Here is a 25116-nt window from a genome sequence, read left to right on the forward strand (position 1 = left end):
CATCGCCTGCATACGAAAATTTAGTTTTTATTTCACTTACACATACATTTGGTCTGTCCTTCACCTTCACTCAAACACTACGGCATTGTGATAATTTCCTCAATAAGAGTAAGAATAATAATGATATTAAATAACTGATAAGATACAAAATGGATCAGATTGCATTTGTTATGTAGAAGGTCCAGTATTATTAATTTGTATCTTATAACTAAATTACGCGCTCTGTTTTGACTGTCATATGTTTGGTTATAACGAACATATTATACTTGTATTTTGTAAGTCTTGACTCGAACAAACATAAAAGATAACTAGACCTTATATCTTCTTGTTGTTTGGGATATTAGGGGGGTTGAAACAGCCTAAGCTACTCTATCCCTTTGAGATGTATTTTTTTTTCTTGTCTCAATAAACTAACTTGAACCTGAACTTGTTTGGTATATGTCTGCCTAAGAGAAGAAGGGACAAAATTACATAGAAATTCCTTGTATTTCGCACAAACACATCCACAAAACAAAGGTAAAATAAAATAAATGAAAATGTATACTCACGAGAGAAAAATGCCGCTCACGCTCTTCCTCAAAATCCAGTAAAACTTGATATTCCTGCAACTGTCAATGAATCTTGTTGCTCTTGCGACTGTCACTTCTGCTATAGATGTTCACTTATGAACACTATTTTCAACTAACATATCACGTAAAATAACCAACACTCATTTAGAAATTTCACGTTCATTTTAGTTCTAATTCTAATTCCGATGTTCTTATTAATAGTAGAGAGATAAAGGGTTATTGATTACATAATTTATATACTGCTAATTAAATTATTTTGTCTGAGGACATTAAGCCAATGTTTAAGACCAGACTGTAGTATTGTCTAATCTTCTACACATCACATGTTTCAAGGTCATTATTTAAGTGAATAATGAAATGCTCAATAACATGATGAATCTATGAATAAATATTAAGGCCGTATAAGGGAGCCACCTCTACGTGAGGCGAGCGTGTTCTCCTGCCCGTCCTCGTCAACAAAGGCAACATGCTCGTTAATCCACCCGCCAAACCCCTTTGTTTATTGAATTAAAACGGTTTATACGGGATTCACAACTCAATGACGTTCGAACATTTCCCGAACAGTACTTCGGTGATGACCTCTGCTCGAATCACAACTGTGTAAATGCTTCACCTCACATACTTTTAATACAAATAATCGCCGAAAGAACCTAAACACCTAGCCTAACCTTCCTCCGCCTAAAACACCCTGAATGAAAAACGGTTGACACACGACTCACAACCGACGAAGTTCGGACATTTCTCAAACAGTGGTACACTGATCACCTCTGCTGGAATCGCAACTGTGCAATTTTTTTTTATTAATACATGAGGTATATCTGCATTAGTGCAGCTGCCCTAGACTATATGAGGTGGAGTACAGTGTGTCAAAAATGCTAACTATGTGATGCTAAAAAATCCCCATCACACAGGATGGTTAGTCATACAGAGGCATGTGGTAAGCAGTCTGCACTGGCAGACTCCGGATGCATTTTGAGGATATCATCAACACAAGAGTGAATAAGGTAGCAGTGGTAATAAAAGTCCCCATCTCGCAGGATGGTTAGTCATACAGGGCCATATGTTTAGTAGCCTGCACTGGCAAATTTTGGGTATACTGTGAGGATATCTTCAAGAATACGAGAGTAAATAAAGTAATTGCAAAGCTCCAGGTACCTCATGCCAACTGGTCTGATAGGTCTAATAGCTGGGCATTCGGTGATGTAATGTGGGAGATCATGCCGCAGTTCCTGCTCACAGAGTTTGCATCTGGAGTGCTCAGGATTGGGAGACCCGTCACCTGCAGCCACCTGCCACAGGTAACGGTAACCCAACCTGATCCTGGCAACCACTGTGTCGCACAGTCTGGTGGACGTTTTGTGCTGCCCATAGATGTAGGTTTCAGATCTGAACAAATCATAGCTTTTAATACTAGTACTTTCAGGTCGTTGGGAGTCAGTAATTTCTTTCCTGTCAGACCTGAGTGTTTGGACCAATACAGTTTTGACAGTAGAGATGGGGATACCTAGATCTAATGCTTCATCCACGTACTTTTAATACAAATAATCGCCAATGAAGCCTAACAACCTAACCTAACCTTCACCTGAAGATACATATTAAATGATGAATAAATGAATAAAAAATTTAATTTCAATATAGGAGCAAACCTATTTTTTTTAATTATTACACAATGCGTTAAAATTTATGGGTGCGTCTTAAGGGGACGGCCGCTGTATTAACGAGCCTGTCCTGAAGACGGATTGACTTCAGGTTTCATATAACTGCTCTGGGGTTCCACATCAGTACTCCGCGCCACTATTTCTGAGCTCCACACGGTCACATCACTTCTCCAGAGCTCCACACCACTACTCTTGGGTTCCACACCCCTACACCAGGGCTCCACACCACTACACCAAGGGCTGCACATCATTACACCAGGGGCTCCACACCCCTACACCAGGGGCTCCACACCCCTACACCAGGGGCTGCACACCCCTACACCAGGGGCTCCACACCCTACACCAGGGGCTCCACACCCCTACACCAGGGGCTCCACACCACTACACCAGGGCTCCACACCCCTACACCAGGGGCTCCACACCACCACACCAGGGGCTCCACACCCCTACACCAGGGGCTCCACATCCCTACACCAGGGGCTCCACACCACTACACCCCTACACCAGGGCTGCACACCCCTATACCAGGGCTCCACACCCCTATGCCAGGGCTCCACACCCCTACACCAGGGCTGCACACCCCTACACCAGGGGCTCCACACCTCTACACCAGGGGCTCCACACCACCACACCAGGGGCTCCACACCCCTACACCAGGGACTCCACACCCCTACACCAGGGGCTCCACACCCCTACACCAGGGCTGCACACCCCTACACCAGGGGCTCCACACCCCTACACCAGGGGCTCCACACCCCTACACCAGGGGCTCCACACCCCTACACCAAGGGCTCCACACCCCTACACCAGGGCTCCACACCCCTACACCAGGGCTCCACACCCCTACAACAGGGCTCCACACCCCTACACCAGGGCTCCACACCCCTACACCAGGGCTGCACACCCCTACACCAGGGGCTCCACACCCCTACACCAGGGGCTCCACACCCCTACACCAGGGGCTCCACACCCCTACACCAGGGCTCCACACCCCTACACCAGAGGCTCCACACCCCTACACCAGGGCTCCACACCCCTACACCAGGGCTCCACACCCCTACACCAGGGCTCCACACCCCTACACCAGGGCTCCACACCCCTACACCAGGGCTCCACGCCCCTACACCAGGGCTCCACACCCCTACACCAGGGGCTCCACACCCCTACACCAGGGCTCCACGCCCCTACACCAGGGGCTCCACACCCCTACACCAGGGCTCCACACCCCTACACCAGGGCTCCACACCCCTACACCAGGGGCTCCACACCCCTACACCAGGGCTCCACACCCCTACACCAGGGGCTCCACACCCCTACACCAGGGCTCCACACCCCTACACCAGGGCTCCACACCCCTACACCAGGGCTCCACGCCCCTACACCAGGGGCTCCACACCCCTACACCAGGGCTCCACGCCCCTACACCAGGGGCTCCACACTATTCTCAAGAACTTCGCGCCCGAAGGTTTTAATACACCAACATTTTTAACATTCTTTAAATTTTGTCTTGTGTCGCTTTGCTCGTCCTATATTTGGTTGCCTCGTTGTCTCGGACGCCTCTATGTTCTTAGTCAATTGCCAATGGCAGTGTTCGTCTCCCCGAGGCCAATATATAGACTCAATATCACGTAATCTACTGCCACGAACTAATACACTCAACTTTTCCCAAACATTTTCATTCTTAGCAAGATACATTGATCTCTTATGGCTATCAATAAGTTGCGGAAAAGCAAACTACATTTACATAGGCTCCATAATCATTGATCATCGAATTGTTGTTGTTTTTAGAATCAGCTGCTGGGACCAAAAAGTTCCAAGCAGCACAGGCTAAGGTGAGCCCGTAATGTACTTACCGGGCACAGGAGCAGGGCTCTAACTGACTATTGAATTATAAATCTCAATTTAACTATTCCAGACACTTTTTTAATATTTACAACTAGTTTATCAGAGAACCAGAAACAACTCGTACGTCATCCAACCAAGAGTTTCCCGCGCAGCGATCACGAATAATGTGATGAATATTGTTGTTGGTGGTGGCGGGAGACCACGTGTGGGGCGTCACCACTCCTGCTGCAACACGTCCCTCGTCACAACACTGTGAAGCAAGTATCATTGCCAAAACATACTGTCACATGCTAATATACCTTCCCACTCATTACCGCTGGGAAATTTATCTTAGTTTATGCAAATTATGGAAACATAGCACTCGGCCAGCTGTCCAAGAACATCACACTGCTGGCCGTGGCATCTCTTTATCGCAGTAAGGCAGTTCAGAGCGAGGAGAGGTTGTTATGGCCCGAGGACGGCGAGACTCACCCACCAGAGACGAGTGCCAACTGGGGTGTCACGTGGTGTAGTGCCAGACCAAGGGCACCAGTGCCACTTTTTCCCTGCGGTTGGTAACTCACACGCCGGCACGGTTGCCATAGGCCGCCGTATTGGTTCAAGGCAAGGAAAACAATTTACAAAAAATTATGTTCTAATTTTATCTAAAGCAATAATTACCACACTGTTAACGTGGCTAATATAGCAAGGTTAAAGAATGTTATTACAATGATATGCAACTAATTTGCAGAAAATGTGCAATATTAAGTGATATCAACATTAAACTTATCCCTAACGGGTAGTTTCGTAGGATAAGATATTTACATGGTAAAATAATACAAATGGACCTGGAAAATTAAATAAAATTATAATACGGGGAATCGTTGTTGCTTATAGTATTGGATGATCACAGGGAATACCCAAAACATCAACATTTACATTATATACCGTATTCATAAAATAGCATAATTTATCTTGGATAATATATATACATATATATATATATATATATATATATATATATATATATATATATATATATATATATATATATATATATATATATATATATATAGCAATGTCCAAAGTGCACATTTTTGCATCTGATAATGGGAATAATAACAAAATTAGGATATATTAAAACTATTATTATCATGAATGATAAAAAAACAATAAAGATGTCTTCTTTAGAGTTCTTCGATTATATTAACTCGATCGAGTATAGTCTTGGAGACCAAACATATATTGACCTGAATGTTCACCTGATGCCACAAACACCATAGTGCTAGCAACACGGATCTTCACTATAAGCGAAGTTATATTTGTCGTGTGAGGAGGGTCTGTGGCTGGCGGAAACCTTGGGACTAGGCTCGCTTGTGTCGCCAGTGTTAGACGCAGCCTAACATACCTCCTACAATTATAACACTCATGGTCAACAATCTTTTTTATCTAACAATTAAGAATAATTTGAGTACTGAGCATTAACATATTTTGAGAAGAGATATGTTTATATTTCTTAAAAGGTTTTAATTTGTTGCATGCAGTGACATCACCGGTTGCATTGGGCAGTTGGAAAGACCTGCTAGTAATGTTGACACAGAAATGCAGCAAATACGTCGTCATTTATTAATTGTAACACCGATTCCCCAACAATTGGTTACCACATGTATATAGAGACGTGCAGTGTGTCAAGAGTCGTCGTGACCGCAAGGGCGCTCACCGCCGGCTGCCACAACTCTAAACTGACAGAGGTAGTAGTCGTCTTCACTGTAAGAACTGACAGAGCTAGTAGTCGTCTTCACTGTAATGGTTGACAGAGGTAGTCGTCGTCTTCACTGTAAGGGCTGACAGAGGTAGTAGTCGTCGTCTTCACTGTAAGGGCTGACTGAGGTAGTCGTCGTCTTCACTGTAAGGGCTGACTGAGGTAGTAGTCGTCTTCACTGTAAGGGAGGATAACTTCTCCCGCACCAGCAGAGTACAACAACCGGAGAACTCCACGCTGGCAATCCGGCCTTGCGACAACACCCACCTGGAGGACGGCCTAACCAGGTAGTGCTCCTGCGGCAGCGACAACTCCGTCACCACAATTACTGTGTCAACAACTGACTCGACGGCTCCCAATCTGACTACATATTTCCAAGTGTATGACTCTCTGTCCTGCGTGACAGTGAATACCAGCACTATCCTCACTTTAATAAGACTTAATTGAAATCCTCAGATGAGGCAAAATTGTAATTAATTTTGTCAATAAAGATGTTAATAATAATAACATATTTCCAAAATGTTGAGTTTTAAACGCTACGAATTAGAAAACAAAAAATTCAAATTCAAAATTCAAATGTTTATTCGGGTAAAGTACATACATTCAAGGGGTGATATAAATATTGATGAATTTATAGATAGAGCTAGTACATACAATGCCTAAAGCCACTATTACGCAAAGCGTTTCGGGCAGGAAAAACACTAAAGACTAAAACTTATGCTAATTGAGATTAAAGTATGAAATGTGTTGAAACAATAAAAAAAATAAAAAAAAGGGGAACATGGCAGAAAAACAGCAAAAATACAATTTGGTCGACAAACAGCATTGTTTAAAAATAACAGACATGGGTTGACATTATAGGGGTAAGGTAGGTTACAGGGAGTTAATTAGGTGGTGCTTCGTTTTTATCTTAAACTGGTTGAGAGAGGTACAGTCTTTAACATGGTTGGGAAGGTCATTCCACATCCTGGGTCCCTTGATTTGTAGAGCATTTCTAGTTTGATTAAGTCGTACTCTTGGAATATAAAAAAAGGTATTTGTTTCTGGTGTGGTGCCCATGGGTTCTGTTACAACCTTCAATGAAGCTTTTGAGGTCAGGATTGGCATTACAGTTCAGCGTTTTATATATGTATAATACACATGAGAGAATGTGCAGTGACTTAATATCTAACATATTCAGAGATTTGAGTAGGGGTTATACTATGGGGTTATGTAGTTATATAGTATATACCTGTCCTTACACTTTTTTGTAATGACATTGTAATGACATTTTGAAGCGCCGGGAGAATGTTTTACCACAGCGCCACGACGACTTCAAAAGTTGAAATCAAATTCTTTTCCTTTATTTTTTAGTTTAAGGACCTGTCCGAAATGCTATGCGTGTTAGCGGCTTTGCAAGAATGTTACACTCAAACCCCAATTCATGTATACAATACTTTCTCAAGTCAATGCATGTATACCTTAATTCTTGTATATAAACAAATAATAAAATAAAATAGTTTATCCTTTAGTTTATGTAAATATTTAATTTTCTTTGATTCATTGTGCTAAATAACTTTTGCGTAGGATAGACTAAATTAAAACACGTATTTCTTTACAGTCTGGATCAGTGTCTACAATACAATACAATTTTATTTAGGTAAGGTACATACATACAATAAATATTTACAAGGATTGTTTGACTTATAGGTAGAGCTAGTACATACAATGCCTAAAGCCACTATTACGCAAAGCGTTTCGGGCATGATAAACTTAAATGACAAGCTTAATACTAATTGAGCATAATGAGTAGAATGAAAACAAGAAATGAAAACATAGATGAAAAAGCAGCACAAATACAATTATGTCGACAAACAGCGCTCTTTAAAGAAAAAAACAGACATTGGTTGACAATAGAAGGGTAAGGTAGGTTACAGGGAATTTATTAGGTATAGCTTCGCTTTTAACTTAAACTGGTTGAGAGAGGTAAAGTCTTTAACATGGTTGGGAAGGTCATTCCACATTCTGGGCCCCTTGATTTGTAGAGCATTTCTAGTTTGATTAAGTCGTACTCTAGGAATATCAAAACTGTATTTATTTCTGGTGTGATGCTCATGGGTTCTGATACAACCTTCTATGAAGCTTTTGAGATCAGGATTGGCATTATAGTTTAGCGTTTTATATATGTATAATACACATGAGAGAATGTGCAGTGACTTAATGTCTAACATATTCAGAGATTTAAGTAGGGGTACCGAGTGATGTCTGGGGCCAGAATTGGATATTGTCCTAATAGCAGCTTTGTGTTGAGTAATTAGAGGACCATTTGCAGCTTTGAGGACCAGCTTTGTGTTGAGTAATTAGAGGACCATTCCGGTCTGTTAGACAAGTTACAATTCACTGGGAGAGCCTAATAAAAAATCTACCATATGTAATAAAAATGAAATGTCAGAAATATTAGGCTACAGCATATTTTTTTAATTCACATTTCCATCTTGGGGCCAACGTTTTTTGTCATTTACCTGTGGAGCACCGTCTATAGTGGCCTCGACTGGAGCTTGTCATAGGTCCTACCATTTTTCATTATTTTATTCAGCTGTATTTTGAACCGTAGATGACATTTATAGCTTCGTCGAGTAGTCGGTTCTATGGGCTTATAACCCTACGAGTGAAAAGGCACTTTGTATTTTGTGTCTTACAGTGTGGTTTACCTGAGAGCCACTAACACTAGTGGCCTCGACGAATACAGGAAGCCGGCGGCTTGTCGAAGGACCCCCATTTGCCTTGATGATCTTTTCCAGCTGTATTTCAAAACCCAACAGAGTTTTGGCATTAACAGCTTCGGCGGGTAGGCGGTTCCATGGGTTACTAACGCTGTGGGCTGAAAAAGCATCTCCTGTTCTCAGTTCTACACTGCGGCTTGTTGAGCTTGAAACTGTTGCTCCTTGTTTGTGTAACACCTGACCTTTTGAAGAAATGTTCTGGATCAACATCCTCCAAATGGTTCAGTATTTTAAACGTTTTAATAAGATGCGCCCTGTCATGCCTGGTTTGTAGTGTTGTTAGCCCTGTGGCCCTCAATCTTTCCTGATACGTGAGTTGACAGCTCTGGAAATATTTTTGTTGCCCGGTGTTTCACTTCTCCAGAGTAGCTATATCCTTCTGAAGATGAGGTCTCCATGCTCGGATACAATAATCAAAATGATTTATCCCTGCACCGGAGATTTATACAATTGAATCACTACCTTATTTTCCTTGAAATCGAAGGTATGCTTGATTATTCCAAGTGTTTGCTTAGCTTTTTTAACTGCTGTTCCTACCTGCTGTGCAACTGTCACTGAGTGATGGATTTTGACTCCAACGTCCTTGTCTTCATCAATCTGCTGTAATAAAATGTTATTAATTTGGTAGCTGTGGCGCGGGTTGTTGTGCCCCACATGCAGGGGCTTGCAATTGTCAATATTAAAAAGCATTTGCCAGTCATCAAACCATTTGTGGAATTCGTGCAATCTCTTTCTAAGGCTACAACATCATTTTCATTCCCCACTTTTCCATAAATCTTGTTGATCTTGAAGTCGTTGATTCTTGTATGTGTTGTATTTACTCGTTTAAAGACGCGGTCTGGAACAATGTCCTCCAGAGTATTTAAACAGTTTCGATGAGATCAGCCCTGTTATGTCTGGTCTGTAGAGCTGCTAGTCCTGTGGCCCTCAACCGTTCCTGGTATGAGTCTATATAACTCTGGCATGAGTTTTGTTGTCCGGTGTTGACCAACGCAGATATGTCTTTCTGAAGATGAGGTCTCCATGCTTGGATACAGTAATCCAAATGGGGGTGTACTAGAGATTTGTACAGTTGAATAACTGCCTACTTTACCTTGAAGACAACGTTTCTTTTGACTATTCCTATGGTTTAGTTGCCTTGTTTTAATGTAGCTCCCACTTGTTTGGAAACTTTCCATTAATTTTGGATTCTGAACCTCCAGGGTACTTTTCTTCAGCAATGTACTGCAAGGTAATATTATCGATTGGGTAGTTATGATGTACACTGATATGCCCCCACGTGTAAAGTCTTGCATTTTCAATATTAAACAAAGCGTTAGCCAATTTTTCGACCATTTTGAGGAGCTCATGTAGAACTCTTAGTAAGGCCACAGTATCATTTTTACTTCCTACTTTACCATAGATCTTAGTTTCATCTGCAAATCTGATGATGCTGTTTGTAACATTTTCAGCTATATCGTTGACGTATATGGCAAGAAGGGTTGGCCCCAAAATGGAACCTTGAGGTATCCTACTCTCTTCATATTGTACCTTCAGGTACTCCAGGTCAGTGTACCTTCAGGCACCCCATGTTAGATTACCATGAAGTACCCCAGGTTAGTGTACCATATGAAGGACCCCAGGTTAGTGTACCATATGAAGGACCCCAGGTTAGTGTACCACATGAAGGACCCCAGGTTAGTGTACCATATGAAGGACCCCAGGTTAGTGTACCATATGAAGGACCCCAGGTTAGTGTACCATATGAAGGACCCCAGGTTAGTGTACCATATGAAGGACCCCAGGTTAGTGTACCATATGAAGGACCCCAGGTTAGTGTACCATATGAAGGACCCCAGGTTAGTGTACCATATGAAGGACCCCAGGTTAGTGTACCATATGAAGGACCCCAGGTTAGTGTACCATGAAGGACCCCAAGTTAGTGTACCACGAAGAACTTCAGATTAGTGTACCATGATGTACCCCAGGTTTGTGTACCATATTGTACCCCAGGTCAGAGTACCATGAAAGACAATAGGTTAGTGTACCAAGAAGGACCCCGGAATAGTGTAACATGAGGAACCAAAGTTAGCGTTCCATGAATCCACTCAATAAAACGTCTAAATTATTGGAATCGATTAAAATCTTTAAATCTTTACTATTCTCTTGAACGTGGGTGGAAGAGATCACAGGAATAACATATACTTGGAAAAAAGTTAGCGGGACTGGTTCCAAATTTTCACACGGAAATAACATCACATGAGACCAGGAGGCATGGCAGGATGTGCAGAATAGCTCTGAGGTGCAAGAGGTACGCTGAGTGACAGCTCTATCAACATCAAAGGCCCAAGACTTTTCACCCGCTACTCATAAGGGCCATATAACTGGCCGGCCCTCTCACGATGTTCAAAAAAGAAGTGAGTGGATAAATACTTCCAATGGATACCTGATCAACCAGGCTGTGATTCATACATCAGGCTGCGAGCAGCCGCGTGCTGCTCTCTCAAAGCTGGGGCATATTTGTGGGATCTCCTGGTACACTTGGCTTCATTCCTGTCTCACAATCGGGAATCTCAGGTTCGATTCCTGGCCGGAACACAAATGGTTGGGTACATTTCATTTCATCTAATGTGTCTGTTCACCTGGCAAATAAATAGGTAGCCATGAGTTAGGCAACTGTTGTGGGGGTTACATCTTCAGGAGGGGTTGTTGTTCGACCTTGTGGGAGGGGGGGAAGGGGGGAGGGGGCCCTCGAGACACGCATCAAAGTCCATGTATATAGGATTCATGTCCCTAACAAAACCAATTAATCAACACATCTTGCTACTCTTTACAAGAAAAACAATGTAACTTTTCACAATGTTGAAGGCAACTATGCAAGATGATAATGTTGGCTACCTAAGCTAGTTAAAAACAGCATTCCATTTGAGAACAGCAATTACTGCCCAGATCGGTCTCTTTAATTAATTTTTGTTTATTACTCTACATTCTGACTTTTTTATATATGTATACATATATAATAACGCCATACATTGCTTTAAACATTGCTAAGACGTTAAAATAGAGTAATATTAACTCAGTGCTCCCCAGTTGCTGCCACAACCAGTGTGGAGTGTGAAGGCGTCCCCATTATGTCTGAGGGAAGGTATTGTATATAGTTAAGGGAGTGACCTTGGCTCAGCTCAGTGGCTAGGCTACACGAGGCTGCGTGCAGTAGGCTATGAGACCTGAGAGCAATATATACCCTTCAGTGTCATCGCTAACCTTTCAGTAAACCTTACCTCACCTAACTTGCCAGAACCTGACCAGAATATGTTATAAAAATGTTATTTCATAGAGGGTGGTGCAAGAGGTATGTGAGGCCAGTGTAGATGCCAGTACAGGTTGTGGCTCCTCCTTGGTGCTCACTAGGCTGTCGCCCGTCGTCAACCAACCCGTCCTCTCCGGCATTCACAACGTCACTAAACTGATGTATTAAATTGCCCACACCTAACCAAACCGAGGACCAACGAATAGAAAACGAATCATCACGTCAATTTTGCAGGTCGCTATGATTTTCAGTACATTAGTGTTGGCGTTAGGAGATTTATACGTCAAAATACGATATACTGTTGAAGAAGGCCGAGTTGCGTCAACACTTGAAAGCTCTAATATATGTACTCTACTCTGTTTATAGCAACCAGAGCGTGCTATAAATATTAACACATAATTTTGTATCTAACACTGCAAGCATTACTTAAGCTTTTTCGAAGCCTGAAACCAAAATTGAACAGAATTGTTGAAAAATATTTGTTTAAATTGATTTTAGACTGAAGTCGTCTATTTCCCGGGGTCGATGTGTTGATTTAGTTAAGTACGGATTACAATGGCATATCAATAAAGATACTAGGAAAAGTATAAAACTCAAGCTCACATTTGAAAGTCCGGCCTTCAGATTTTTTTTTGTTTGCAGGGATATTCCTGCGCGGGCCCTAAGTCTCTGGCTGGCCCACTAAGTGTTACTTATTTCTGTTTTACTTAGTTGGAGTATGAATATTTATGACTCGTATGGTCGCTTCTGTAAAATTTTGTCCCATGTATTTAACAACTTCTGCTCTGTTGAATCTAAATTGAACTCTTATTGGGTTTGTAACTGTGCACTGTGTTAGGTAATGTTCCAGTGGTCTATCGGACATTTCTCCTGGCATTCAGATGTCAGAAAATGTCTGCACCTCAAGATGACACAATACGTCTGAACTTCAAGATAACAGGAAGCAGAAGACTGGAGTTCTATCAACCAGGCAACAAACCTCCACAATAAGAGAGGCCCAAACCAGACCACGGGTATCCAACTGGGACTTTAGGACTCCACTGGGGTGCCACTTGAGTAGTTTTAGTTAGTTAGTTTAGTTCATTTATTATGCACCCCAATATCCATCTTGTGGGTGGTAGTGGAAAGGGTTACAGAGGCACATAATGGGCTCAGGGACTGAACCCCACAATTCATTTAGCTAAGCAAGTTACAATCTTGATGAGCTAGTTACAAAGTTCAGTATAAGTCGTCACATCAACAATGGGTTTGAGATCGACCACAAGTACAGGTTCTAAATTAAGCAACTGACATATGTGGAGAGCTAGTGTCACAATTGATATGTTTGTCCTGCACACCGCCCCCCATCCAGTGGGCAGCGGTGGATAGGTTACAATCACTTAGTTACTACCTACAGTTAGCAAACTGGGGATATTTGACTAAAATTTCAGGTAGCAGATCATTTTGAATGAAATATTGACACATCGCTGGAACATTGGTTATAGAATTGTCTCTAAATTCACGTATCTTTTCGCACTCCATCACATAGTGACGGAGGGTGTGCGAATAATTTTGTTGACACAGTTTACATTTGGTCAGGTCTACATCAGCAGATAATAATAATTCCCAGAGATACTTGTAACCGAGACTAAGCCGAGCAGTAGTAACATCTAGAAGTCTGCTGATTTTATTGGATGATCCATAGATGTGTGGCTCCTCTTGCATGATAGTATGATGAAAGATGGAATTACTAGTGTTAATTTCACTTTGCCTCAGATCTACAAGATCTTGTTGAAGTTCTCGGTGTACTGCTGCTCTCAGATTGCTCATTGACAATCCAAGGTTACACTCAACGGCTCCTTTAAAGGCAGATTCTTTGGCTAACTCATCAGCTCTATCATGCATTCGGAGGCCAACATGAGATGGAGACCACATGAAATGGACTCTGTTACCATCATTAATAATTTTGTTGTATTTGTGTCTAGCTTCGGCCGGTATTCGCATCATGGTCGGGGAGGATTGACTAGGCAGCATTCCTTAACTGAATGTCTCAAAATGTCTTCCCTTGCTATTAGACTCGGGGGGCCTCGGCGTTCACACAGTAACACAAATTGCTGTACTAGCGTTCCTGTCCTCTTCAGTGGCATCTGACAACCTAGTGAAGGAAATCCAACCTGATTACCTACGTCAACAGGCAGGGGTACATGATCCCAGCTTTACAGACTGCAGTACCAAATGGGTCTCTCTTGCAGGACCAGCACCCCAACCACCATCTTCTGGAGCCCATAATTAAGCAATCCAGCTGGGATTGCCCCATTGTTGACCCAGCAGCTGTGACATGTCTAGGTGCTGCGACAACACCACATGACACTACCCGACTTAGAGCTGTAGCAGCTCCCCATGCAAGTGACTTCCTATTAGCAACCCCAATGTCAGCAACTGGCACGCGTCTCACACCACACGCCCTCCTAATTGCCGTGGCTCTCCGCCTCGCTGCCCCAATCCACACCCGAATACAGAGAAAGGACAGAAAGAGGGTATGCAAGACACGGCGAGGTTAATGACATTATTAAGAGAAGCTTTACCACAGCCGGTTGTCCAGCAGAGAGAGAACCCCGTTACCTAATGCCCGCAACTCTGATGAGCTTGTCGGTCGCCCAGACGGGATCACGGTGAACCCCTGGAAGAATGGTAGACAGTTGGTGTGGGACTACACTTGCGTTTCAACTTTAGCCAACACCTATGTTAACTTCAGTGCTGCACAGGCAGGAGGAGCTGTCAATCACCGGGAAGCAGCCAAGTCACGTAAATACAGAGATCTTGATCACCACTACAATTTTGTCTCAATTGGGTCAATAATAATAATAATAATGATAATAATAATAATAATAATAATTACAATAATAATAATAATAATAATAATAATAATAATAATAATAATAATAATAATAATAATAATAATAATACCAATAATAATAATAATTAATTCACAATAGGGTACAATAGGTTGGAAATTGAAATTGAAATAAGTTTATTGAGGTAAAATACACACAAAGGGATGAGGTGGCTCAAGCTATTCTCACCTCGTTCAGTACATCGTGTTAATACATACATAGACACACATCACAAACAATAAACATATTACCGAACATTCTGAGAGATAAACATATACATTTCCTCTAAATAGGTTGGTGAAATTATATAAGGCCGGTATTTGCACATTCATTCATAGCCACCAACACGCATAGCGTTTCAGGCAGGTCCTTAATCTAACATATCAGATGAAAAGGTACATTGTAGCAAGGCTTTATATCAACAAATAACTAGCAATATAAGTTGACAGAGGTGATTACACTGGTGACGATAAATGTCTTAATATTGGGGGAAGTATGGTAGTACAAGATACAGTGTGAGTTTGAAGCACTAGATAGGAAACTATGAGGATGAAACTAGGTTCTTTTTGGTTTTACTTTTGAATAGGGGAATAGGTTGGACAATTTTTTTAATTCATCAGGGAGTGAGTTCCAAAGACTGGGTCCTTTTATTTGCATAAAGTGTTTGCACAGATTTAGTGCTGGAATAGAAACCATAGCGAAGCTGGAATAACACTTGAGATATAACGTGGTGCAACTCCCTCTGGTGACGGTGTAGCGGCGTCTTGTGCTGGGATTACACAGGGTGACCAGAGTCAGGGTGATAGAGCATTATTTAATACATTTCTCTTTAGGTTGGAAATCTCGTATAGAGTATTGGTTAGTCGCCGTTTTCTGTTGATGTCGCGTATCCTTTCGCTTCGTTTTCTTTGCACACAGACCTTGGTGAAATTTAAACATTAATTCCTAAAAAAATGGAGATATTTAAACACTATTATAAATGTTTGTAGCGAGAGATTATGATAATACCATTTTGAATATATTATAAAAATTAATCGTTTTAGCTGGAGGATTTATTCCTATATTTGTCCTCGGCAAGAAGTACACTCAAGAGTAAACAGACGCCAGTCGTCGTGAGACCCTGGAGGAGGGAGGACTGCGCGCACTCTTCTCTCTCCTGAAGGTAAATAACAACCGACCTTGTGTTCTTTAGCCGTAAGCAACATGTCTGGCATGAATGACCAACCCATCCAGACAGTGATAGTGTGAGTTGGTATGTAAAAGGAAACTTTGAAAGTGTTGCAAACACCGAATGTTATTTTTATTACAGTACTCCATGAACTGAGGGAGAAAACGTTATAGTAACCGATCTTGTGAAATTAACACCTTTGCTATATAAATTACTGGTTATTACGTATACTCAGGTGTGTACTGTAGATATATTTATTTAATTAAATTGAATTATTACATCGGTATGTTAAATTTGGTGTGTGAATCATTCTTGTAAATATTAGCCTGTCTTCAACTCGACTATTTAACTATCATATTACTAAGGTCTAATAATTACGATACTGTATGATCCGTCTGAGTTTTGACATTGAACAATCCAGTTTTAATGTTATTACCTCGTTTACGTTCTTTTAATTAATGTTTTCCTGGCAATACGTTGTCGCACATTTCCGTTGCGAGAGACGTTAGTTGCAGCGCTCTCTCTCTCTCTCTCTCTCTCTCTCTCTCTCTCTCTCTCTCTCTCTCTCTCTCTCTCTCTCTCTCTCTCTCTCTCTCTCTCTCTCTCTCTCTCTCTCTCTCTCTCTCTCTCTCTCTCTCTCTCTCTCTCTCTCTCTCTCTCTCTCTCTCTCTCTCTCTCTCTCTCTCTCTCTCTCTCTCTCTCTCTCTCTCTCTCTCTCTCTCTCTCTCTCTCTCTCTCTCTCTCTCTCTCTCTCTCTCTCTCTCTCTCTCTCTCTCTCTCTCTCTCTCTCTCTCTCTCTCTCTCTCTCTCTCTCTCTCTCTCTCTCTCTCTCTCTCTCCTCTCTCTCTCTCTCTCTCTCTCTCTCTCTCTCTCTCTCTCTCTCTCTCTCTCTCTCTCTCTCTCTCTCTCTCTCTCTCTCTCTCTCTCTCTCTCTCTCTCTCTCTCTCTCTCTCTCTCTCTCTCTCTCTCTCTCTCTCTCTCTCTCTCTCTCTCTCTCTCTCTCTCTCTCTCTCTCTCTTTCTCTCTCTCTCTTTCTCTCTCTCTCTTTCTCTCTCTCTCTCTCTCTCTCTCTCTCTCTCTCTCTCTCTCTCTCTCTCTCTCTCTCTCTCTCTCTCTCTCTCTCTCTCTCTCTCTCTCTCTCTGTTGATACGTTTTGTGCTGACATAAATTCCCGGAATTATGTTGTCCTGCCCACTGAACCTTATGACGGAGTGTACGTACATCACCTCTTATTTGGAGGTTACACACACACACAAAAGGAAAAACAAAAGAGAGCTTGATTTTGCGGGATTCAATGAAGAAAGCATTGGTATTAGTAGTCTACACAACAAGTTGGTAAAATTAGATACTATAGTGAACTCTCATGTAGAAATAATTAGTAAATTGAAAGAAAGTAATTGACCATTTGAATAGCAAAGTTGTATGTCTTGAGGATATAGTGAAAGACTTGTGCAAGGATAAGAATCAATTGGATACAAATTGCAAAGCCATGGATGACGAAAATAAACTCTTGAAAATAGTTTTGGAAGAAGTTAAAGTAAATTTAAACATAAATGGCTACAATAGGTTAGGCAAGGAAATTCAACAGGAGAAACAGCTTTTGTCAGCACAGATAGAGGAAGTTACACAGGGAATAGAACAATGCAAGAAAGATATGCAACTCACCTATGCACAAGTGGCCAAGGAGAAGGAAAAAATTGAAGAAGCAGTAAAGGAAGCCAAACACTGCAACAAGATAAAACAAACATTAGGCTGGAAGTGAGAAAGGAGTTGGCATCTAACCCGAAGTTGGTGCATAACACAGTTGATTGGAGCAAGTCCCTGATAATTTTTGGTTGCACAGAAAATGAGATAACATCTAGGCCAGAAAGAGCTGTAGAAGAAGCGAAAGTAGTAGATAATATTGTTGGCCTCGTAGAAGGTCTTACAACCATAGAGAATGTGTGCGACTACAGGAGAATAGGCAGGTACGTAAAAGTGAAAGATCGACCTTTGAGGATCACCCTAAACGGTGCCAAACAGATGGAAGAAGTACTAAGGAATGCCAGAAAATTACAAAGTGATGAGGATGGGAAAGTGTGGTCGTTAAGACAAGATCTTTCAAAAGAAGACAGAGAGAAGCTGAAAATGAACCTCGCCGAGGCAAAAAGTTTAAATGAGAGCAGGAATGAAGAAGAAATCAATTCTTTTTTCTACAAAGTGATAGGGGTAGGCAGACCAGTAAAGTGGTACATAAAGGCAAACCAACAAAAGGATTAGAGAGAGTAGGAGTGAAGAATAAGGAGAGGGGGAACAAGTTCCTGAAGATTGCATACACCAACATAGATGGAGTAAGATCAAAGATACTGGAGTTAAGTGATATAATACAGCTGCAGACACCAGACATTGTTGCACTCACGGAGACAAAACTTGAAGATGTTATTTTAAATGAGGTCATATTCCCAAGGGGCTACACAATTTGGAGACGGGACAGAAAAATTAGGAAAGGCGGTGGCGTTGCTGTGCTGGTGAAAGAACACCTAAAGGTGAACGAAATAGTGACTGCCAATCCACAAGAAGTTGACATAATAGCACTAGAGATCTGCCATGAGGATGATAAACTAATGATCATAAATGCATATAGTCCACCGCAAAGCAGCACATGGTGAAAGGAGGAGCTAGATAGTAAACGCGAAGGTCTTATAGCAATAATGAGAGAGATCATAGCGAGAGCGGATAACGATAGATCACGACTGTTGATAGTCGGCGACTTCAACTTGAAATCCATAGACTGGGAAGCATATGAAGCTAAAACAGAAGATTTTTGGACCTGTAGATTTGTAGACCTCATCCTGGAAACATTCTTGTATCAACATGTTAAACAAGCTACGAGGATGAGGGAAGGGAACGTTCCCTCCATGCTAGATTTGATATTTACCAGGAAGAAGGAAGAGATATTTGACATTCAGTACCTTCCTCCCTTGGGTAAAGGTGACCATGTCTTTTTGGGAATAAAGTATGCAATGCGTTATAATCTGGAAGAAAATAAGGAGGTTGAAGCAGTTGAAAAATCTGACTTCAGGAGAGGACATTATGGCCACCTTAGAAATTTTTTTAGTGAGTATAATTGGACAGATTTGATGCTAGACAAGGAAGTGAATGAGATGTATGTCAAGTTTTGTGAAATATATAATAAAGGCACAAAAAAAATAATACCAAAACAGAGATGCAGAACTAGGAAACAGGATTGGTTCAATAGAAATTGCGAGAGGGCCAGAGACCAAAAGACACAAAAATGGAATCAATACAGGAAGAGGCCAAACCCCCAAACATACCAGCGATACAAAAATGCGAGAAACAACTACACGGCAGTGAGGAGAGAGGCAGAAAGAAATTTTGAAAAAGAGATTGCAGACAAATGTAAAACAGAACCAGGTCTATTCTATAAATTCATAAACAACGAATTGCAGGTAAAGGATAATATTCAGAGGTTGAAAATGGGAAATAGATTCACGGAAAATGAAAAGGAAATGTGTGAAACACTAAACGAAAAGTTCCAAAGTGTGTTTGTACAAAATGAAATCTTTAGGGAACCAGACACAATAAGAATTCCAAGGAACAACATAGAGCACATAGAGGTGTCTAGAGATGAAGTGGAAAAAATGCTCAAGGAACTAAGTAAGAACAAAGCAGTTGGTCCAGATGGAGTTTCACCATGGGTTCTGAGAGAATGTGCACCTGACCTCAGCATTCCACTTCAACTGATTTTTCAGGCATCCCTGTGTACAGGAGTTGTAGCTGATGTGTGGAAAAAGGCTAACATAGTTCCAATACAAAAGTGGAAACAGGGAAGACCCCCTTAATTATAGACCGGTATCATTGACAAGTGTAATAGTCAAAATATTGGAAAAAATAATTAAAACTAAATGGGTAGAACACCTGGAGGAAAACGATATAATATCAGACAGACAGTATGGTTTTCGATCTGGAAGATCCTGTGTAATGAACTTGCTCAGTTTTTATGATCGAGCCACAGAGATTTTACAGGAAAGAGATGGTTGGGTTGACTGCATCTATCTGGACCTAAAAAAGGCTTTCGACAGAGTTCCCCATAAGAGGTTGTTCTGGAAACTGGAACATATTGGAGGGGTGACAGGTAAGCTACTAACATGGATGAAAAATTTCCTAACTGACAGAAAAATGAGGGCAGTAATCAGAGGCAAGGTATCGGATTGGAGGAATGTTGACCAGACCACACACTAGAAATTGAAGGGACGACGACGTTTCGGTCCGTCCTGGACCATTCTCAAGTCGATTGTCGATTCAACATACTTCAGCCACGTTATTGTGACTCATCGCCTGCATTGGAAGAATGTTACGAGTGGAGCACCACAGGGTTCAGTTCTTGCACCGGTAATGTTCATTGTCTACATAAACGATCTACCAGTGGGAATACAGAATTACATGAACATGTTTGCTGATGATGCTAAGACAATATGGAAGATAAGAAACCTAGATGATTATCATGCCCTTCAAGAAGACCTGGACAAAATAAGTATATGGAGCAACACTTGGCAAATGGAATTTAATGTGAATAAATGCCATGTTCATGGAATGTAGAATAGGAGAACATAGACCCCACACAAGTTTAGTTTAGTTCATTTATTATGCACCCCATACCCATCTTGTGGGCGGTAGTGGAAAGGGTTACAGAGGCACATAATGGGCTCAGGGACTGAACCCCACAATTCATTTAGCTAAGCAAGTCACAATCTTGATGAGCTAGTTACAAAATTCAATATAAGTCGTCACATCAACAATGGGTTCGAGATCGACCTCAAGTACAGTTTCTAAATTAAGCAACTGACATATGTGGAGAGCTAGTGTCACAATTTATATGTTTGTCCTGCACACCGCCCCCCATCCAGTGGGCAGCGGTGGATAGGTTACAATCACTTAATTACTACCTACAGTTAGCAAACTGGGGATATTTGGCTAAAATTTCTGGTAGCAGATCATTTTGAATGAAATACTGACACATCGCTGGAACATTGGTTATAGAATTGTCTCTAAATTCACGTATCTTTTCGCACTCCATCACATAGTGACGGAGGGTGTGCGAATAATTTTGTTGACACAGTTTACATTTGGTCAGGTCTACATCAGCAGATAATGATAATTCCCAGAGATACTTGTAACCGAGTCTAAGCCGAGCAGTAGTAACATCTAGAAGTCTGCTGATTTTATTGGATGATCCATAGATGTGTGGCTCCTCTTGCATGATAGTATGATGATAGATGGAATTACTGGTGTCAATTTCACTTTGCCTCAGATATACAAGATCTTGTTGAAGTTCTCGGTGTACTGCTGCTCTCAGATTGCTCATTGACAATCCAAGGTTACACTCAACGGCTCCTTTAAAGGCAGATTCTTTGGCTAACTCATCAGCTCTATCATGCATTCGGAGCCCAACATGAGATGGAGACCACATAAAATGGACCCCATACAACCCATAAATTATGTGAGAAATCTTTAAAGAATTCTGACAAAGAAAGGGATCTAGGGGTGGTCCTAGATATAAAACTGTCACCTGAGGACCACATTAAGAACATTGTGCAAGGAGCCTATGCTACACTTTCTAACCTCAGAATTGCTTTTAAATACATGGATGGAGAAATACTAAAGAAATTGTTCACGACTTTTGTTAGACCAAAGCTGGAATATGCAGCGGTTGTGTGGTGCCCATATCTTAAGAAGCACATCAAGAACTGGAAAAGGTGCAAAGACATGCTACTAAGTGGCTCCCAGAACTGAAGGACAAGAGCTACGAGGAGAGGTTAGAGGCATTAAATATGCCAAAACTAGAAGACAAGAAAAAGAGGTGATATGATCACTACGTACAAAATAGCAACAGGAATCGATAAAATTGATAGGGAAGAATTCCTGAGACCTGGAACTTCAAGAACAAGAGGTCATAGATTTAAACTAACGAAATAAAGCTGCCGGAGAAATATACGAAAATTCACTTTTGTAAATAGAGTGGTAGACGGTTGGAACAAGTTAAGTGAGAAGGTGGTGGAGGCCAAAACCGTCAGTAATTTCAAAGTGTTATATGACAAAGAGTACTGGGAAGACGGGACACTACGAGCGTAGCTCTCTTTCTATAACTACACTAGGTAATTACACACACACATTAGGTCCTCGCGGTCGAGCAGAGATACTGCTCGGGGGTCGTAGTCCTAAGGGTCCGTGTTCGATTCCCGGCTGAGGCAAAACCAAGTTGGCAGAGTTTCTTTCCTCTGATGCTCCTGTTCACCTAGCAGTAAATATGTTTCTGGTATTTAGACAGCCGCTATGGCTTACATCCTGGGCATGTATTTGTGACAGAAATATATATAGTAGATATAACAAGGGGTACAATAGGTCGAGAGTCAGTACATTACACAACCCATGGTAAGAAAGGCGGGGTCCAAGAGCTAACACCTCTATCCTGCAGGCACAAGTACTAAATACACGCACTCATATATACATGATAGGGACAAAATGGCAACCATTAATATAATAGAGAGCAGATGTTGTTACCTACGGGAATAGATCCAGACTGTTTATCATGGGAGACTTCCTTACACAATAATAATAATAATAATAATAATAATAATAATAATAATAATAATAATAATAATAATAATTTATTTACAAGAAGTTAGAATGGGTTGGTGAGATTACATCAAAATGATATTTGTACATTCTTATAAAGCCACGCAAAGCTTTTCGGGCAGGTCCTTAATCTAACATATCAGGTAATATGAAAAGCCACATTGTAGCAAGGTTTTATATCAACAAATAACTACAATATAAGTTGACAGAGGTGATTACACTGGTAAGGATATATGTATTAAGTACTAATATTGGGGAAGTGGGTAGCACAAGATACAGTGTGAGTTTGAAGCACAAGGTAGGAAACTATGAGGCTACATAAATTATTAGGTACATTTTGGTTTTACTTTTGATCAGGACATAGGTTAGACAATTTTATAATTAATCATAAAGTGAGTTCCAAAGACTGGGCCCTTTTATTTGGAGTGTTTGCACATATTTATCTTGACTCTGCATATCAAAGAGATAGTTATTTATGGTGTGGTGATCATGGGTTCTATTACACCTATGAAGGAAAAGTTTCAGATCAAGATTAGCATTTAGGAACAAGATTTTGTACATGCAGATAACACACGAGAATGTGTAGAGTGAGTGTATGTTTAGCATGTTAAGGGACTTCAACAGAGGGGCTGTGTGTTGTCTGAAGACTGAGTTTGTTAGAGTTCTGATAGCAGATTTTTGCTGAGTGATGATAGGCTTGAGGTAAATTGCAGAGGTAGAATCCCATGCACAGATACCGTATGTAAGATAGGGACAGACTAGCGTGTAGTATAATGGAAGGAGAGCAGAGTGGGGAACATAATATCTGATTTTAGAACGTATACCGACCGTTTTTTTAGACTTTTCTGGTTGTGTGTTGTATGTGGGTGCTGAAGTTCAGCTCTTGTTTAAGTATAGGCAGAGGAACTCCCTAATTTTTATTGCTAATGTTAACATTATCTGTCTACGGTTGAATTTGATTTGATGATATACTACCAAATAAAATTTAGTAAGTCTTTTCAATGTTTAGTGTGAAGTTTGTTGGTTGACATTCACGAGCGGATTTTTCTAATTTATTACTGACAATATTATTTAGTGTGTGTGGGTTGGGGTCGGAATAGATGTAGGTAGTATCGTCAGCAAATAGTATAGGTTTAAAAATGTTAGAAACGTTTGGCAAATCATTGATGTATATAAGAAACAGTAGAGGTCCTAAGATACTGCCCTGTGGCACTCGTGGCACTCCTACGGTTAATGGTAGGGTGGGGGAGGTTGTGTTATTGATGGCTACATATTGGTGTCTGTCACTGAGATAGACACGAATATAGTTCAGAGCCTCGGATACCATAGTGGTAAAGTTTAAGTAAGGGGTAGTTATTTTAAGTAAGAGGTATTTGTTGAACAGCAGAGCTATGGGTAGTGCAAGAGCTGGGGGCAGCACTCTTATATATCATAGATGGTATTTCATTAGTGTTCCCAATTTTTGTTTTAAGCGATTGAATTATGGATATAATGTCTATCGAGCTGACTGGTAAGAGGAGTAGAGAGTTAGGATAGCTGCCGGTGAGATGCTATCAAAAATCCAAAGCTGTCATTGCAATCAATCTGAGCAACCTATGTGCTTTAATATACCTACAATTTTCTCTCATCTTTTATTTTTTTTCTTACTTTGTAACTGTTATCATTTTTTATAAATTGTGCAAATATTTACCTACTTAAAATTTTCTTAGATTAAGGACCTGCCCGAAACGCTGCTCGTACTAGTGACTTTACAAGATTGTAATTTCTATGCTATGTATCCTCACAATCCCAATGTACCTTCTTGAATATATAAATAAAATAAAATAAATAAAGATATGTAGTAACATGTGTCTGGGTCTCTGGGATTTTTGTAGCAAGGTTAACACCAATTGATGAAAAGAAGCTAATGAATTCGGTTGCAATTTTTAGGTTTGTTGCAAGTGTGTAACCATCTTTGGAGATGTTTATCTGCTTGTTGTGTGATTGTTGTTTAGATTCTATGAAGTTAGAGATGGCTTTCCATGTACTTTTCATATTTCCTTTAGCTTCTTTAAATCTATATGCTAAACTGAGAGAGATAGAAGCAAACCAAACTGCTTTGACAAAATGTAAAATTGTCAGAGGTAAGGTTAGGATGCATCTGCTGGAACTAGACATAACAAAGGCTGTTGGACCTGACGGAATCTCACCTTGGAGTGCAAAAGAGGGAGCCGAAGTTTTATAATAGGTCACTGAAAACAGAAGCTATATCAGAACGTTGGAAGACGGGTAATGTAGTCCAATATACAAAAAGAGTGACAGGCAGGAGGCATTAAACCACAGGCCGGTGTCCCTAACTTGTATACCATACGAGGTGGCAGAGAAGATCGTGAGAAAAAGCTGGTAGCACATCTGGAGAGAAGGTACTTTGTAACACCAGCAAGGTTCACGGTAAATCTTGTCACACACATGTAATAGAATTCTATGGCCAGGCGACAAAAAATAGAAATAAAGCGACGGGTTGATTACAGTGGACTATAAAAATACATGTACCTAGGGCTATAAAAGGGACTAAAAGACGTTACGGGTTTATTCT

The 25116-nt window shown here is 41.0% G+C and overlaps 2 protein-coding genes across 4 annotated transcripts in view; one reads left to right on the top strand and one right to left on the bottom strand.

Moving 5' to 3' along the window:
• LOC123758342 (uncharacterized) overlaps positions 1–775 on the bottom strand; it is a 219446-nt gene extending 218671 nt beyond the window's left edge. The window contains 1 exon segment of the mRNA XM_069323046.1: positions 549–775. The gene's annotated coding sequence lies outside the window, so the exon portion shown is untranslated.
• A 14149-nt stretch (positions 776–14924) lies between these two features.
• Positions 14925–25116, top strand: part of LOC123758340 (ATP-binding cassette sub-family C member 3) — a 58142-nt gene continuing 47950 nt past the window's right edge. The window contains exon 1 of one of the 3 annotated variants that reach the window (XR_006772875.2): positions 14925–15899. The gene's annotated coding sequence lies outside the window, so the exon portion shown is untranslated. The remainder of the gene's footprint in view (positions 15900–25116) is intronic. The other 2 variants (XM_045742631.2, XM_045742630.2) reach the window with 2 other exon arrangements.

Source organism: Procambarus clarkii, chromosome 11 (assembly GCF_040958095.1).
Source record: "Procambarus clarkii isolate CNS0578487 chromosome 11, FALCON_Pclarkii_2.0, whole genome shotgun sequence".
NCBI classification, from domain to species: domain Eukaryota; kingdom Metazoa; phylum Arthropoda; class Malacostraca; order Decapoda; family Cambaridae; genus Procambarus; species Procambarus clarkii.